This window comes from Lycorma delicatula, chromosome 4, assembly GCF_047948215.1.
Source record: "Lycorma delicatula isolate Av1 chromosome 4, ASM4794821v1, whole genome shotgun sequence".
In the NCBI taxonomy this organism is placed as follows: Eukaryota; Metazoa; Arthropoda; class Insecta; order Hemiptera; family Fulgoridae; genus Lycorma; species Lycorma delicatula.
The window spans coordinates 161,729,918-161,750,140 of record NC_134458.1 but is presented as its reverse complement, the minus strand read 5'-3'; the positions used below and the strand labels follow the sequence as shown (position 1 = coordinate 161,750,140).

The 20,223-nt window shown below is 31.0% G+C and overlaps 1 protein-coding gene across 2 annotated transcripts in view; it reads right to left on the bottom strand.

Moving 5' to 3' along the window:
• Positions 1–20,223, bottom strand: part of milt (trafficking kinesin-binding protein milt) — a 370,892-nt gene that overhangs the window by 303,342 nt on the left and 47,327 nt on the right. Inside the window, exons 2-3 of one of the 2 annotated variants that reach the window (XM_075364617.1) lie at positions 18,902–18,992; positions 17,667–17,823 (exon numbers count right to left, since the gene is read on the bottom strand). The gene's annotated coding sequence lies outside the window, so the exon portion shown is untranslated. The remainder of the gene's footprint in view (positions 1–17,666; positions 17,824–18,901; positions 18,993–20,223) is intronic. The other variant, XM_075364618.1, reaches the window with a different exon arrangement.

Here is a 20,223-nt window from a genome sequence, read left to right as displayed (position 1 = left end):
AGATGAAGCAACACCAACAAATAAGGGCAAGAATAAAAAACATGCTTACATGGTCGAACATACTACCAGTCAAAAATTCATAAGAGTTTTCTAAACGTTTTATAAACAATAAATAACAACAGTAATAGTAATAAATATAAAATAAATTAATTTTACTACTGCAATTCATACATTCAATACATACAGATACAATACATACATTCATACAGATCTTAAAACACAACTGTTTTTGACACAAATAAATCGATGCTGAAAATGCTATCGATTACTCATTTAGAATCGTATATATGATTTTTGAGGCCTATATAAATATATATATATATATATGTTTAATTGTTACTAAAAGGCCTCAAAAATCATATATACGATTCTAAATGAGTAATCGATAGCATTTTCAGCATCGATTTATTACATATATATAACATATAATATATATAATATATAATAACATATATAATAACATATAATAATAACATATAATAATAACATATATAACATATAATAATAATAACATATATAATAATATAACATATATAATAATAACATATATAATAACATATATATATATCCTATGACGATCTCCGTAACATAAGGATTCTAACGCGGTATCGTACATCTAAGTCGGCTCGGCCGTTGAACTGTTACGGTGGAACAAACAGCTAAAGCATTACACTCTTTTTTGGGCAGTCATGTAAAAGAATACATTTTGAGTACCAAAACATATTCAGAGTGCAACATTAAATAGTGCTGGAAAAAACATAATATCATAACTAGAAAATATAAAAAATATTAGTGATCTTTGCTGTAAAACTGATGGGTATAAAGAATAAAATGCACACAAGCAAAGCGATAGTTTTATTACACCAAAATTTGATAAACCTCATTCAAATTCTCCTTTGAATAGGAAAAGTAATCTGTGTTGGGTATGTTCTACACAGTCTTTATTTAATAATTTAAAAAAAAGAAGGATTTAAATAAATGTACTAAAAACTACATATTATTTTTAAACTGTCACTGAGCAGCAAAAAGATGCGCTTTCAAAATTGGTAGCCCAAAAAGGGGCTGAGAGCTAAATCATGATGACTGAGGAAGATGGTCATCCACCTTAGCATGACTCTGAAAAGACCCATCACATCTATGAGTTCCTGGAGCTGATGGTGTGGCCATCTGTGTTGAGGCAGTCAAGCCCCTCCTTGAACATATATATAGGGGTGAAGCCCCTCCTTCTCTATTTCTGTCTGAAATCTTGTCTTGGTCCCTGCTGATGGCGTTCTGGCTTAATGAACCCTGAATGACTCCATCTTTATGTTCAGCTGTTTGATCACAGAGGTGGTGGGAAATTTTTAATCAGTCAAGGTGTTGGTGATTATTATGATCAGTTACTGTGGCTTGATATCCTCTGATCTGCTGCTTCTTATTAGACTAGTAAAATATAATATTGGAAACCGTGAAATTATGTAACAAAATTATTTTAAACTAACAAATTGTCGGGTAACTTTTTTCTATTGGGTAACAATAAAACAGGTTAAAGTTCAGAGCCATATGACAAATTAAAACTTACAATAAAATTAAAACAAAAAAAGGAATAGTAGGAGGCATTATTTTTAAAATGAAAAATAAAATCACATGTTAAAAAAACAATTATTTAATTTTCTGTATTTAATGATATGTTTAATTTCCCACACTAAGTTGAAGCAGTGTAAATAATCCATTGTTTCAGAACAGAAAGCAGTACATTAATTTGTCGCTCTATAATATCTCAATCTTTCTAGTTTTTGTATCGAATATAATACACCTGAGGTACATAGTTGTTTTCTTCAAGAGTAATAATGTTCGCTATTGGCCAGTTTCTTTGGGGAACAGAGTAAAGGTGTAACTTATAGGGTTGAAATCCCCAGCTTTAAGTAAGCTTGATTACACTGATACACAACTGCATATTTGGCTGGGTAAAAATGCATCTATATATCACTTCGGTCAATATCATCCTTCTGAGCTTGGCATGGGATTTTATCATTCTTAAAGATGGCGTTGTTATTTACAGGAGTGACTCGTGACTCTATCGGGAAGCCTACAACCCTTATTATTAGAGCACAAAATAAACACATATGTACATAAACGTTTAATAAAATATTCTGGTTTTGAAAAATATATAAATTAATGGATAAATTCAACAAAACTATATAAAACAAAAGATAACTAGATAAACCACAAAAATTAACGACAAAATAAAGTTGTATTAAAAAGTGATGATTTTAAAACAAAAAAAAAATAAATTAAGGATACTGCATTACTATATATAAAAAAATAAAATAAAATCAATACGCAAGATATATCTGAAATCATATAACACTCTAGATACATGACACTAAATAAATAAAATAAAAATAGTAAATTATTTTATTAATTCAGAATTATTTTTATTTAATTTAAATGTTATGCATATTGGTATTTATGTATATTGCTTGAGGGTTGTGTATGGATTACGGCATAGAAATTTTGTATGAAAAATACAAACCACAAGATATTGAAATGAAGGATTATCTAGTTATAAAGACTGAAATACTATACTAACCAGTTGACCATAGAAGTTGGTAGAATCAATAGACGAACTGTTTTATTCTTTAAAAAGAGAATGAAACAAACTACACGAATGATCAGTCAAAATCACATTCCTAGCATAAAACATTTTTACAAACCATCAACAGAAGACCCTAAAAATATTACAATCAGTATTTTTTTTTTTTTTTTAGAAAAAACATCAGTTAAACAAGGATGTTTATACAGGGATGTAGTCCTTTCCCTATTTTATTTAATGTGTATATTACTGCAGATAATCAGGTGGTTATATAAAAAGCATTCTTTGAATTTTCACAATATTTAATATTTCTGCTAGAATTATAATAATTTATTTGAATGTTACTTTATGTTCTTCCTAGCATTATCTCTCTAACATCTATAATTAATGCAGTTTTGGAGTGGCTCCATTCTTAAATGTATTTATCGCAGGGAGCTTGAAAATTAAATTTGAGTATTTTACTGGATAAAACCAAGGTTATGGCATTCAGAGGTGTGTGAATTCAAATTTTTGGGATGTAAAGTATCACATAAGGGAAAATGAGATATTGATGATAAAATTGAAAACTTTAGTAGATTAAATGATGTAATAAAGGTAACTCTGAGGAATAAAGTTAGGAAGGATACTCTTCTGAAGTTTTAAAGTCATGTCAGTTGTACCTTTATGGAAGTGAAACTTGGACATTAACTAGAACTCATTAATCAAGTTTGCAGGCAGCAGAAATGTGTTTGCTGTGGTCAGTGGTGGGTTATACTCACGTGAAGTAAACATGTGAAAAACATGAAGACATGTAAACGTGAAGAGACATGTATAATCTGAGTAGCAAGGTTGAGGAGTATCAAAGACAATGGTTAAGTCACGTAAAATGCATGAATCTGTCTAGAATTACCAGAAAGTTCTCAATACCGGATGGTGGATGAGAAGACAAGGTAGGCCAAAGAGGAGATAGATGGATTGGTTCAAACAGGATTATGTAACAGACAATTGCCTAAATATGTGAAGATACAATGAAGATCAATTGATTGCAGCAAATAAAAGAAAAAAGTGAAAAAGATTGCAGAAAAAAGTGGCATTTAACAATTTTAATGTTAAAAAAAATCTTTGAAAGTTAACATTACTTAATAACTGAATACCGGAAAGATAAAGACATAAATTACTAAATAAAATACGGTATTTAAAAAAATTCAACACTAATTAAAAACATTATTGCAAGTGATAAATAACCATAAATATTGAGTTTTTAATGGGGAAAGGTCACTGTTAATCTACAACTGTACAGAATATAAGATTATTATCTCATTAATGAATAATTAACGCCAGTAGATGTAAACCAAAATAAAAAATGACTATGATAAAAATTAATTTCTATAATCGGTTAATTAAAAAAACCTGAAACACAATAAATGAATTTTAAATGAAAAATTATCACATTTAACAGAACAATAAACATTTTATAATTAAATACCAATAGGAAATCAAAATAATTTTTTAAAACTGAATGAAATTCAACAGGTCTCACATTGACATGAATGCGACAGAATAAAAGGCATTTAATATTTCAATCACAAACGGGTAACAATGTTATAAATAAAATTAATAAGACAATGATCTAAAACACATAAATAAGTATACACACCCGTAATACACTTGAATGAAATACAATTAAACATGTATGTTAAGTGTCATAACTGTAATGCTTGTAGGGAACCCAACATGAGTCAAAAGGTACTCCCAAAAATTACTACTGTTTACAAGAACTGGTATCCAAAACAAAATGTGATCCCAATTGTAAATGACATAGATCAGCTTATATCAAGTTATTTTTAAGTGTAATCTGAGATAATGGGTTTTCCCACCTGTTTAAAGAGCTAATTTAAAGAAAAATAAGAGAAATTAAAAAAATTTCAAGTCAAAACAGTAAACATTAAGAAAACTAAACACATCTCATTTCAAAGTGCTGGAAGAGGGCATACTACCCCATAAATACTTGAATAAGGATTGAAAATTGGTAACATAAAATAATTAAACAAATTTCAAGACAATATGTAGAAACAGTAATATATCACTAGGAGTGGGTTTTATCATAAAGGATAAAACTTTATCAATAAAGGCTATATTATATATATAAAGAGTATGTAAGAGAATTCTAAGTGAAACACTGTGTATTTAATTTTGAGTTTGTATAGTTGAATGGTTAACCCAAGAAATTAATAAAGGTAATATTTTTACATAAAATATCTCTTTTTATTTTATATATACATATATATATCTTGCAGCAATAACTTTACAAAACAATCAAGTAATCTTTCTCTATTTTGTTTGTCAGGGGCAGATGTGCAATAAAAACACTCATGCGTTTCACAGTCTTATTTTACTATTGAGAGTTCTTTTAAAATGCAATTATTGAAATGACAAGAAAACTTTGCTAAAGCATTTCCACGATCGAACGTACTCAATAAGTCGTATATTTGATTTTTACAGGGAGACCGGTGGTATTGATGAACAAAATCGGTCCGTCTGCCCAACAGTTTTAAAGACGAATCTTTAAAACATTCTTACATTCTTTGAACGATCAACTTAAAAGTCAATAGGAAGACTATCTCAGCAGATCGGAATATCATACGGGAAAGTACGTAAAGCCACAACGAAATTAGAATTACGTCCGTACCGCACTCCCGCCGTGGAGGAAGTTCGAGAAAGCATTCACGGAAAAAGACTCGATTATTGCAAGTGGTGTATGCGTTAAGTTCGCGACAATATTAGGATCTTGGATAACGTTTTATTTATTGACGAGAAATGATTTCATCTAAATGGCCATGTAAACGGCCAGAACAACCGATATTGGAATGAATAGAACCCGCGTTCAAAAGATAAACGCGATTGCTGGTTGCAGCAAGAGCTTGTCTTTGGCTGTAATTTGAGCTAGTGGTTGTGTGTGTATCACCATTAGTGTTGGATTGTTTGTCGATTAAAGTTTTTGCAACATTTGCGTCTTAATAGAACATAGACTCATTGTTTGCTTTTCTTCGCGAGTTTGTTAGTTGGGTTAGATTTGACGCGCACCCACTTCATTGAGGTTCCTTCAAACTTAATTGTTACGGTTCTGAACGGTACGTGGCGAAGAAGTGGCAACAACTGCTGGTTGTTAGTACCCGTTATAAGCAAGGAATGCCTAGTTAACTGTAGTCCAAAAACCACAATCCTGCTTACACCATTTGGATGCGGACTGTAATCCAAGGTCTCGTGACTACTTGCTGCAAATGGTATTTACGAGATCCCAGTAGCGGCTAAGAGGTTCTACGTGATAAGGGGATTTATAGGTCTCCGGCTGTCCGTAGCTCAATGCGGGCAGTTGTCACATTTGTGGGCTTGCCCAAATTTAGTAGTAGCAGTAGTAGATAAAGCAAAATTTAGATAGTCTTTATCAGTTTGACTTTGTAGGGTATTCTGGCGGAAATGTCAGAAGCCAGTGATTCGAGGAAACAGCCCACGCCCAAACGGGGTAGGGCTGGTGAAGTGACGGAGGTAAGAATCAATGATTCTCTCTGCTTCCTCGGGTGAGGAAAATCAGGCAGTGGCAGGTGTTTCCATCCGGGTTTCACGAGATAATCTACTTGAGTTCTTTTTGGCTAACGGGAGAGCAGATAGCTCTGTCCCTCTGGTTAAGTCTTTTGAGGGTCAGTACCATCAATTTATCGTCTTTTCTCTGCCCTGGCTCAGGGTTTTGAGACGTTTTGAAACTGAAGTAAAAGAGATGATTGTGAAGGAAAGAGTGACAGTTCCTACTGTAGTTTCTAGGCTATCGGAGAGCCTCAACGGAAGCGCTAGGCGGAAGTTTTGAAAGATAAGCGTGAGGCCACCCTGTCGAGACAGCACCCTAGGGGTATCTCTCTGAATAAGCCTGAGGGTTCAGCAAAAACGGCCAAGGAAATAAGAAACAATTTTCAGGTTATTCTAGGTAAGAAGAGGTCCAGCCTGAAGATAAAGACACGAACGGGTAACCCAGAGCGGGTTGGTTGTCGTCGCTGATGACAAGAGGCTGTGAGGGTTATCTCTGAGTCTTTAAATATTGAAAAGGTAGAGGGATAAGGGTTGATCCTAAACGTAAACGGCGACCATGAGTTATTATCTACAACGTGGATCGTCTTCTCTCTGACGATGAGTTCATGTCTCTGGTCAGGGAGCAAAATACCGATTTGGACGAGGCGACTTTTCGGAGTGAATTTCGGTTTCTGTTTAAGACAGGTAAACGTGAGGCAGAGCGTTACCACGCATTGTTGGAGGTGGGAACTGGGCTTTTACAGAAGTTTGTTTTTGAAGGCAGGTTGTTTGTAGACTTCTCGTCTTGTAGGGTAAAGGAATATATATATATATATATATATATATATATATATGTCCAGGGTTGTTTTAAGGGGTGTCTTTATGGGAACAAGGCGACGTTCTGCCAGTTTCTGTCGCTGTGTACTCATTGTGGAGAGGAAGGGCTCAAGCAAGAGGATTGTCCCAAAAAGAATGAGGGATCGATTTGTGTCAATTCTAAGAGGCTGCGCAAAGAGCATAAGCACTCTGTGGACAGTAAGGATTGTGGGTCTTACTTGAGAGCTGTCGAAGAGTACTTCAATTCGTTGAATGGTTAATTTCGGGTAGTTGAATGCTCAGGGTGCTTATATTGCGCAGATTGAATTAGGTGAGGTTGTAGATCAAAGGAATCTGGATGTGGTTCTTTTGCAGTATCCTTATGTTGTGGAGGGTGATCGGCCAGGTTTTAATGGCTGGCAGAAGTTTCTGTGTAGTTCAGCTAGCATGTCCGCTAATCTGTGCAGAAGACATCTGGATTGTGTATTTTTTCGGCAGCTCTCTGATTTTCACCATGTTGCTGAGAAGCTGGTAATTGGGGACTTTCAATTTTCCGATTTCTTGGGGGCTGTCCAATTCTGATCGGTGCAGACATTAATGCAAAGTCTTTATGGTGGCAGACTGGCAAATATTTACCGATGTATTATCGTCCAGACTTCGTATCTAGGGCCGGAGTTCGGAATTTGGAGGAATTGGCGGAGAGGCTTTCTCTTGCTTATGTGGATGCTGTACAACACTCAATCACACGGAATTCTGGCCGGAAGAAAATTCCTCCGTGGTGGACGAGAGTTTTCTGATCTGAAGCGATCTCTGAATCGTCTTAGCGAGCTTCTCAATGAGGGTGACACTGAGTGACGAGCGGAACGAGTATAGGGATTTGATAACCCGGTATTTTCATATGATTCGAACAGCAAAAAGGGATTCTTGGCGTTCTTTCGGAATCCCTGGGGTGTCGTTTATAGAATTTTGGGACACAAGCGAAAACAAAACGTTTTTCTATGTTCTTTCGACCCGCCAAGGTGTACTAACTGACAGGACAAAAGAAATATTGCGCACTCTGTTGAATGATTTACTCCCAAATGATGAAGTGAAGGGTGAATGTCACTGTCATCTGCGTTTTAGGCATGAGATCGCTTCTTTTCGTTCGGTTGTACCATCTTTGGAGATAACTAAGGCTGAGGTGCGGCAGATTGTTCGCAGTTTTGAAAGTCATAAGGTTCCTAGGTATGACGGAATCACTGTGCAACTCCTTGTTCACTCGTTGGAACTAAGCGTAGGTGCAATAACGAAGGTTCTGAATAGAATGCTTTTTGCTGGCTATTTTCCGTTTTGTTGGAAAAAAGGGGTGATTAAGCTTATTTTTAAAGGTGGTAACAAGGATCCTACTGTGAGTTCGCCGTACAGGCTTCTGACGCTTCTGCTAGTGTTTGTAAAGTGTTTGAGAAGGTGCTGTATTTGCAAATTAAGGTTGGCCTCGCGAAATCTCTTGATGAAGGACCAATATGGCTTTCGACCGGGGAAAGGTACAGAAGATGCAATTTTAAAAGTGACTGACATCATTACTAACTCCGAATCAGCGCATGTCCTGGGTATATTTTTGGATACATACGGGGCATTTAACAACTTGTGACCCTTGCCTTTTAACGATTACAATGACGGGTGTGTACGCGTGCTGAGATCGGGATGCTACAAAGTTACTTTTGTAACCGGTATGTAGTGCTTCGTGATGGTGGCACTGTGGTGAGTAAGATCCTGTCTAAGGGTTGTCCCCAAAATAGTGTGCTGGGCCCTCTGCTTTGGGTTGTGGAATTTGGCTCTCTCTTGCGGTTGGGGTTGCTCAGTGGATGTCGTGTCACTCTATCAATATATCTCCAACTTATCAATCAATCTTATAAAAAATGTATTTATTAAAACTCCCACTTCAACAAATGTAGTTAAACCATTCTTAAAATATCAAGTCAAATTAACAAGCAGGTCAATCACCATGATAATGCACAGAGTAACCCACGTAGTGTTCATTGCGAGAGATTTTCTGGATACAAAATTTATTACAAAAAAAATCCTGATCATACACCTGATTTTGCTTTGGGTGATTTCAGATTGCTTTCAAAATTAAAGACTACACTGAAAGGACACAAAAATTTTCTGAAATTATTGATATTCAACATAATATAATACAGGAATTAAAGAATATTCTAAAAAAATGCTCATCCTGTTTCCAGAAACTGTGAAACTGCATAAATTAATGTATAATTGCAATAGGTGAGTGCTTCGAAAACAACAGTAGCTGCAAATGAACAGTTACAAATGACACTTCTTTACAAGTGTATTATGGTAATGGGAATTAAACTATCACAATTCGCATAAAATATATTTCAAAATATTACGATAAGTTTAAGCTTCATTCAAAGCACAGCTGAATTAGGATTTCAATTAAGCAAAAGATGATAACAAGCAAATTTTACACCACTGTAAAAATACACATAATATGAGTAGTTTAACCCAACTTAAAATAGACAAAGTAAAAATAACAACCCACTATTAAATTAACAGTAACATTTTAAGTAAAAATATTGTCTATCATCACATGTTAAAAACAGAACAAGATATGATAATAGGAGACTAGTAAATAATTATATAACAAGCCAGCTGGTTGATAGGCATGTTATGAACAGTATATTTTAACTTTAAACACTTTTCAATTCTGCCTTAAAAATATTGAATACAATACTGAAATAGTGTTTAATTCACATTAATTTGAAATTTTAATTGTGATTTTTGTAGGTTCAATTTAGTAAAAAATATATCAGATATGCTTTGCATAACATGTAACTTTTTAAGATGAATTTTATAGAGTTGTAAACATTATTTATAAAGCTAACAAAAACAATTTAATATACTGTAAAGAAATCAACACCTTTTAACCTTAAAATTTATAAATAATATGCACTTTAGAAATGCATAAGTTACAGATCTATAAACCTAAAAAACAAGTTTATTTTCGCTACACTCTTTATCATCATTCTTTTATAATTTCATCAAGCAGTTCAATCATAATCTGGAATAACAAATGTTCAATTTATGAATGAAAATAACATACGATGAAATGATAAATATATCAGTACAACAAAAAACCTTTTATAAAAATATACATTTGTACAACAGCATATGTGTGTGTATGCACACGTGGATGCAAAATACATATACTAACACTCATTCAGACACAACATATATCAATATAATGGAAGTCTTATCTTTTTATACTCTAGTGTAGGGAAATCCGCCAAGATTTGATTTTTTATGGCAGATATACTCTATACATAAAATGTGTGACGTAAAAACAGTATTGAAAACCTACTGAAATACTAATAAGAAAAAAAATTTGTTTTTTATTAATAAAACTTTAAATTTAATAAGTATTTATACGTACAAATATCTAATTATAAAGTTAACATCATGCTTTTCAAAATTGTTTTTTTACGCGACAGATGAATTACAGCAGAATTACTTATTTTATACATATAATTTAAACAGAAACCAACACTGATACCATACATACACATACTTATAACATTTTATATAAACATGCTTAACATGCATGTTAATATAACATGCTTGAGAATTTTTTAATTCATGGGACCTTAAAAAATTCAGATATTAAATAATCGATGGGTATCATTCATCCCCCCCCCCCCCCCAAAAAGCAGTGAACTTGTAACTTTAGTAATGCAAACTAGAATATAATTTTTTTTAAATCACACACTCCAACTCCTTTAATAATATAAACATAAATCATATTCACAGTTAAGTAAAACAAAATTATATGAAGAAATAAACTAGTAAGAATACAGGAAAAAGATAATCGCACTTTGCAACGGTTACATTCTTTAGAAATTCTACGAATAAAAACAAAAATAGCAAAGCTAGACTTATAAATGTCCAAAAAGAAAATTGATATGGTTTTCAAAGTATATAACAACTGTTAATTAAACTGACTTGGTTACATATAAATAAATTTTATTGGCATTTTCAGCTATTTCAAAAAGTTTCATTTTGTATTTCTCTAACTACTGAAAGTTGCTGGGTTGTAACAGTGACGTATTTGAGCAAAGAAATAAAACATTTATATTTGGATTGGAAAACATAACTTTTTTTAATTTTCTTACAGAAAAGAATTTTTTTAATCATTACTGAACGGAAAAATCACAGATATACCACCTCACAAATAGCAAAAAATAATTAGTGAAAGTACAAAATAAATAATCTAACAAGGTTTTAAATAGTGTAGACACTTTCTAATGTCAATTGTTAGCTATTAAATATTACACATTACTTTTTTCCTTTGTTTTCTCATAAAACTAGAAATGTTTATTAAATATCAATTTTCTGATTTTAAACAGCATCAACCGCTATGACCGTCAATATATATAAGCCACAATATAACAATGATTTCCCTCCAAATAGAAACTTCAAAAGTTATTGTTAAGCTTTAATGATATGCATGAAGCAGAATATTAAAAACAGCTTCGGTTATTAGCATTTAATTCTTAAATCACATATTATTATTGTGTTGGTATGGCACTAAAATTTTAATGCTAGCAATTCCATGTGGAGCGTTAACAGTTTGTGGCCGTGCTGGAAAAGGTATACTTTTATGTTAATGCCTCTTTGATATAGATTCCTGGTCACCTTTCAGCTGAAAGTTTTCAACAGCGCATCCTTAGATGCAACAACATATACATACACTCATTATAAGAACAAAGGATGGATCTAGCTGTTTACAGCGCTCAATTCAATAACGCTACACAAGAGATACAAGATGAATCAATCATTCTTTTTACTTTCTAAAATACTACTCCCTGATATATTCTAGAGATTTTAAAATCACCATGTAAGAGCTGATGATTCTTAAAGGCCTGTCATTCTTAGCGGATTTTGTACTAATTTGAAAACTACTAATGTGTTGTCATGTTTAGATACATATATGTACGTATAAAATTTTTTCGTCTACTTTAACAGACGCAACTCTTAACTGATTTCAACGAAACTTGATGTGATGTAAACCTATTGGGAATACAGCTCTATTGATTTTTAAACGAATCGGAACATAGGAACTGAAGTTAAAGCTAAAAAATGGGATTTAAAAAATATTTTCAAGTTTTTTTCATTATACTTTTTTATTTTTTTTCCAGTTTAGCCCCCGGTAATTACCTTAATACTTCAGAGGATGAATGAGGATGTGTAAGAGTGTAAATAAAGTGTAGTCTTGTACAGTCTCAGTTTGACCATTCCTGAGATGTGTGATTAATTGAAACCCAACCACCAAAGAACACCACAATCTAGTATTTCAATTTTTTTCATTATACTGGGTGCAATTTTTAACCAGTTTTGATAAAACTTTGTAGGATGATATAAAGCTAGTAAAAATAGAACCCTACTGATTTTCACGGTTAATTAAAACTGGTCCCCTTCTGAGGCACTTACTGTACTGTGACAAGAAGTTTTTTTAAATATTCTCCTTTGTAAAAAAAAAAAAAAACATTTCACATTATTATGTTAATTTGTATTTCATTATCATAATAATAATTGCATAAAAATACTGAAAAAATGCTGTTCCTAATGAGAAATGTTAATAATTTACAAAATGAACTTCATTAGAGAGATTGTGATAACTGTCTTGGTTACATAAAAGGTATGCAAAACTTTCAATATTTATGAAAAAAATTTATGCAAAACTTTCAATATTTATGAAAAAAATATTTTATGTAAATTGAAAATGCAAATCATTACTGAATATGCATGAATTATTTTTTACTCATTGTTCTACTAAGACAAACATGAACATTTTTATTAGCAGGTTTATTAGGTAGGTAATTAAGAGTATGTACCAAAACAAAAACAAACAGTTTGACAAGGATACAAAAATACACAAATACAAAACACACATAGGGCAAAGAAATTACCTGCGCATCATACAAAACATAGTTGGTAAATCAACATGTCAAAAATTACAAAAATATATATATATAACAATGATTCAGGTATTTACAATATTAATCTTATATATAAAGCCGAAAGTTTATCCGTTTGTTTGCTCTCGCATCGTGTGAGAATTGCATAATACTAATAATTATACTAATAACTATACTGATAATAACTAATAATACTAATAACTATAGACTAATACTAAATAAATATACTAATAATAATAATAATACTAATAATACTAATAATAAATATAGAATAATACTAATAACTATAGACTGGGGGTCTATCCCTTGGGGGTGAATTTGTGAATTAAAAGATATTCATTATAGGAAGAAAAAAAATTAGTCCGTTTACTTCATTATTATAATTCTGCCACCATGGCATCAGAAATAAACTTAATTTTTCATCATCAAAGGTGTGTTTGTACTTTAGTTACCATAGTTACTACTATTCCGTCTTTTGTAATCAGGTTTCTATAAAGCCTGAATACTTTAATTGTTATCTATCAGTACTATTCTCACAACTATGAGGGTAATGAACACTGTGGGGGTTAAGGGAGTGGAGCCCTCTGGCCAGACATTAATGGCAAGCAAAGCAAGCTATGGGGGAGTCCAGGGGCCAGTTGGGTTTCGCTTTGCTCACCTGACTCACTTGGGAACCTCAGAATGCGCTAGGGTCGGCCCCGGGTGTCCAGGGGGCAGAGCCCCCAACTAGACAGTTGGATGAGTGAAGCAAGCTCTGATCGGCTTGTAATATATATGTAATAAATATGAAATAACTAACAAATTGCCTAGTTATGATGAAGCAAACAGTTTTGATGCAACACAAGTATGCCTAGTAATATAATACAGTAGTACTAGTCTATAACAAAACATTTAAAACATATTATCGGATAATACTAAATAACAGTAAAAAGAAAAATTATTAATATTTCTAAGTAACTATTCATTTCTAAGCATAGCAGCACAATAAAAATGCAAGTTTAAAACAACACATACAAAAAATATACAAAACATACCAACATGTACACTATAAATGCACAGATAGTACTAAAAATTATTTGCAGGTAAAATGGACATTTATAAAAATTAAAATATATAAAAATTACAATAATAAGAAAACATTTATATCAACTTATCTATCATATAAGGAGCACAGAAAGTTATCAATTACACACAATTTATATTTAATTAAAAATTAAGTTCACTGCAGCTTTGTATAAAGTATAAAATATCTGGAGCCTTTAATAAACAGGTTATTTCCTTATAGGTTCCTTACAGGTTATCCTTAGAAACTGTGCAAAATTTCATCAGTAGGCAATGTCAGGAAGTATGTTAAATTATTACACCTGCACCCTTAATTTCCACCTTTAATTTATTCCCGTACGGGGGATGTTTGCAAAAGTAATGGTGGAATATTACATTGTCACCCGACCTTAGTAACTGTGCAAAATTTCATCAATCGGCAATGTCAGGAAGTATGTTAGATTAAGGATGCAAGATTTGAGGACAAACATGAAAAAAATTTAAAAAAAGCATTGCGAGTCAAAATAAAGCAAGTAATTAAGTCTATTAATTTGCATCTGTCGATTTATGCCAACCAATGGGTTCAGTGGTTAAACACACAGCTTTTAGATCAACTAATCTCAAATTCAATTCGTATTAAATGTCTGGCATTTTTTAAGTGGTCCTTTTATTACAATTTCATCCCTTATATATATATATTGTAACAAGACCAGTATAACAGACCTGAGTAATGGATTCTTGCCAATTAAGAAGAGTAGTAGAAAATATAATAATGGGAGGAATCCTAAAGGGGACTAACAGGAATCTTTTTTCTAAGGCTAGCAGTTTCGTTTAACAATCATTCTTTGTAATACTGCTGAAAGACACACCTACCACAGATGTTCCATGAGAAGAAATACCAGACCAAGGTAAGAATGTATGAGAAAATGTCTCTAAAGATCTTCTCATGCTTCAACTTGGGTTTGGTTCTGCAGGTAAGGAGGGCAGGAGTACAAATACTCCAGGGAAGACGAGTTGAGTTCAGTTTTGTATCAAGCAAGTATTCTGCGAGGAGTTACTATACGAGTCAGTGAAGGAGTGAATGTCTAGTGTGTACAAGTTCGACATGATTAAGATGACATCACAAGTAATTCTGGTGAGAACAGTGGGGGGACTGCAGGAGGTTGACTGGCGAGTTATTATAGACAATTAAAGAAAGGGATAAAGTGTTGAATTCATTCATAAACTAAAGGATAGTTTTATTGGTGAACAGGAAAGGTATTTGAGTTAAAGAACTTATATTATTGTAACAATTGTCATTGTTATTATTGTCGATTATTATTATTATTATTCTCATTTTTATTATTACTGATTTGTCTTATTTTATTTATGTTCTATATTATTAAAATAATAAATTGTAATTATATAAACATTCTTAAACTGTTAATCTCTCAATATCCTGATCGAACCATGAACATGCAATAATATACATATATATAAAATTTAGGTATTTAAATATATATATCCCTTATACATGTGTTCCATTACCAAGATCTAGGGGTTATTTTATAAAAAGTATTTTTAGACAATATCCCTTCGATTCTAATGCTGGATAGCTGCAGCAGATATTGGAATTAAATCATTGGAGTGACAATAAAAAGTTAAGATGTTGCATTTGGTTTACAATAATAACACCTGGTTTAATTGATTACAATTTCTAACTGTCTTAGTTTAAAGTTTATAGTACACCTCTAATTTTTATTGTAGCTGCAATACAGTCAGTCCCTATTCTTGTCCACCAAACAGAATGCTGTTATTCAACCAATGATAAATTTATGGTAAATTTCATTAATTCCACCTTTCACCACAAAATTTTGTAAGTGGTGCTTAAAATTTATTTGTATTTTTCGTATAGATATGTGCTGATTTCTTTTTTTTTTAACTATCTATCTGTTAATGTAAATTATACCTGCCTGTATTTAATCATATTTACATTACAACTTAATGAATTTTTATGAGTATTTTTATCAATTTATATTATATATAACCAGATTGTATTTGGTAGTTTTGATTCTTAAAAAAAATATTTATGTGATCAACAATGATTCATTTTATGGTTCTTATGCGCATAGATCATTATTTTCTTACAACCACCTTTTCATTTATCCATGATTTGATGGACCACTTATCAATCTTTGGTATAAGTCAATTCAGAAAATATTTGCTACTTTGTAGCTATATAAGAAGCAAAATCTGGAGCTGATGAGGTTATCAGGTAGTCAAGTTTTATCAGGCAAATACTCCATTTTTACTAAGAATTATGCAATTTAAAAAGAAAAAATGCAAGAAATGAAACATCAATCAATTTCTGTAAATGTAAAATAACCAAATGACAACTCCCAAATTTGGATTTTATTATTCTGAAGAAACTGTGGAAGGTGAAATTAATGTCTCTTATTTTCAATATATTTTGTTAAAAGTGTTGCTTCTTTGAAGTATTTTTAGAATAAATACTTCAATAAATATGCCTTACTGAAATAGCTTGCCTATTTTTTCATGCTGTTATTTTAATTTTAATACAGAATAAATAAATATTATGTATGATGAAAAATAAAATTAGATGACATCCTTCATTGGATGAATCTAACAAATAACTTTATCCAACATCATAAATTCATTGGATGGTATATTTTGTAACATACAAATTTTGTAACAAGATTATTGTCATTTTTTCTTCAAAAATTTGGATCTGTATGAGTGAGTGGAGAGCAATGTATTGTTTTATGGTTCTGATTACACCCAATTTTCTTAAAGTACTTTGAGCAAGTTTGGAGTCTTGTAATCAGCAATTTTAAATAAAATTTTAATCCAAATCTTTTCAACAAATGACTAACTTTTCTTTTAATTACAAGTAAAATAACAAAATTTTAATTAAAAAATTAATTTTTTCCCCAAACAAGTTACTAGTGAAATAATTTTCCATTTATCAATTAAAAAATAAAAATTATTTCTAAAAATGATTTAACAAATTATCTGTTAAAATGAATTAAGAAATCATTTTTCAAAAACCATAATGTTCATAAACTAAGAGATAGACATATATAAAACAAATTAATAATAAATCTTATTAATAAAGATTGACTAAATAAATAAATAAAAGTCAATGTCAAATTTGTATGTATTTTTATGGAATCATATAATTACTGTTATCAAGGTACCAGAACGTTTTACATGAAGCAATCAAGAAACATTTATTATTAGAAATCTATTTGTACAAAGCACTTAACCGGTAAGAGAAAAACATATACTATTATAGAACTTAAAAATGAAAAAATATCCAAAATAAAAATTACATAACATAAAAAAATGATAAATACATAGAGCAGGTTATTTCTATAATATTCAGTACTAGAACAAGGTCTTACCTTATGGACACAGTTTCAAACAATAACACAGTTTACCACAACACTTGCCTTTTAAAACAAAAACAGTAATTTAACTAATTGAATCTGGTTTGACATAAAAATTCTACTTCAAAATTAGTTAAAACAATTCATCTATAATATTTTAATGAACTATTCACATGCAAATATACTTTAAATAAAAACTTTACTTCAATTATAATCCAACCAATTCATAGCTATTTTCATACAAAAACTAGTCTTGATAACAAATATAGTTAGACATAATTAAAACAATCGATTAAAAATAAAAAAATAAATGTTTATTTTGGGTAGACTTACGAAATTTATGTAGATACACACATTTCTTTATGTAAATAGATCAAAATTATGGGTAGGAAAAACAAAACTCCGAAACTCAAAAATGTTTCAAATTTGAATGATCAAAACCTTATGCCATATTATGATTCAAGACTCTCAAAACTTGGATGAATATAACCTGCAATACATACATAAATGTTTTTCTATGAAATGATCATATCAGCAAATTGTTACAGAATTCAAATTTAATTAAATTTGTTTTAATTTAATGGGTAACTGCTCTGAGTTTTTATGAAATTCTTAAGTTAACAAAATCTTAAATTGAAATATCAGTTTTAAAGATTAAAATTTTGGTTTTGACCTGTTAGTAAATAAATCCAATTGGATTAAGATTACCTGTAGCTTGATTTTAATGTCTTTAAGTTAGCTGAAAAATAAACTGAATTTTATTTCAAAATATGACCACATCAGACCGGAAAATGTTTCATTTTATGACATTTACAACAGTTCATAACACGTAGATATGGATAAAGTTTTAATTTAGAAGTTTAAATTTTGGTATCCATGACTTGTTTTAAATTGTTTGAATGTTATAAATTGACTGAAGTACACTAAGATGTAAGTTACAAAAATTTCACAAGTTTGAGCTAATCTTTCACTCTAAATCAAGTTTCAGACTTTTAAGCTCTCTTTAGAATTTCTGAAGACAATTGATTTATAGCAAAAGATAAAATGTTTATAACTTTCACTTTAAATGAGTTGATTTAAAAAAAATGATTCTGTATTTCAATTTAAATTGTTTCCCATGATGAAGCCAAAATTTAAATTCTGACCCTGCTTAAATATTTTATGTAATTAATTAATACGGAATGAGAAGTAATTCAAAAGAGTAAGATAAATTAAATATTTAATTTATCAATAGGAAAAATTACATGTGAGGACATTCCCTTTGTTCAAAATATACTAAAATTAAAATTTGATATTAATCTGAGAACGTATAAGACATCAACCGATAAATAACATTCTTTTTATCCTATGACAGATCATTAAACTGGCTTTAATTCAGTTATGAATATTTGAAATCACAGAACCTATGTTTCTACTGGAGCATAAAACTAATAAATGCTTTTGTTAATTAACAATAATATAAAAAAGTAATGTGTACAGTAATAATTCTATTATTTCAATAAGTATTAAATAGCATCGCAGTAATTAAATAACTTTAAATTAATTTATATTTAAAAAAACAAACTTACCTTCCAGCACTACTTATCTAATTTAAAGCAGCTAATGAAGAAATATATACCAAAGGATTAATTCTGCACTGATTAAAAGACAATTCTGTAACTGAAACAAAAATGCAAAATATAGATATAATTACAATAAAGTTAACTCAAATCTTGTAAAAAATAAATTTAACAGATATTTTATTTTTACAATTAAAATTATAATTCAACTGAGGAAAGAAAAAACCAAACATAAAGAAACATACTATAATGGCTTACTACTATTACTATATAATGGCTTAGCATACTATTGAAGTTATGATTAAAAATGTGGTTTTTTTTAGATTATGTTGGGATACAGTGTTACCAACCCAAAGCATTAGGTCTGAAATTGTCCGTCTGTTCTTGTTAAAAAATATGGGTCTTAGGTTTCTCCAGCATTGAAAAAACGTACCAATAAGCATAGCATTATAACATCAGTTAAAGATATGAAAAACCAATAATAAGGTACCTACTTCTTTGCTGGCAACATGTTGAAAAATTGATTACCTTGTTATAACAGGTTATAATTATCTGCAAATTATTGAGATCTTAGTTTCTATGGTAAATTTTTGCAAATTGTATTCTTTCATATTGTATGTAATTAGTGGCAAAAAGTATATATTGTATTTATTTCATCATCATGATTTATATAAATTGTATTCATTAGTTAAAATTGGAATTTGGTTTGTTTTATTGTTCTACCATTTGGCCTTTCATTTTTTTGTCTTTCATAAATTTGTCTTCCTCTATGAATCATGAGACTTTACTGTGGGTGAGGGAGCTTGAGTGCTCAGTGATACAGAGTAGCTGGACCTAAGGTGCAACCATATCGAAGAGGTATCTGTTGAGAGCCAGACTAAGGAATGATTTCTGAAAGAGAGCAGCAGCTCTTTCAGTAGTTGTTAAGGGCATAGGTCAGGATGACTTAAATAGCCATATCAACATCACTCAGTCCTCCGAGTATTGTGCAGCTCTTCGGTAGGAAGAGGAAAACAACTTTTGGTCAAGTGAATTTAGAATAATTAACTCAGCTTCAAATAATGGGCAGGCAGGAGTAGGTTTCATAATGACAAGAAAATAGGGAACAGAGTAGAGTATTTCAAAATGCATAGTGAAAGAATCATTGTAATAAGGATAAAATCGAAACCTAAACCGACAAAGATTGTTAACGTCTATATGCCTACAAGTGCCAATGATGATGATGAGGTAGAGTGTGTATACAAAGAAATTGAAGACGCAATTAAACACATGAAAGGAGATGAAAATTTAATAATAGTTGGAGATTGGAATGCAAGCATTGAAAAAGGCAA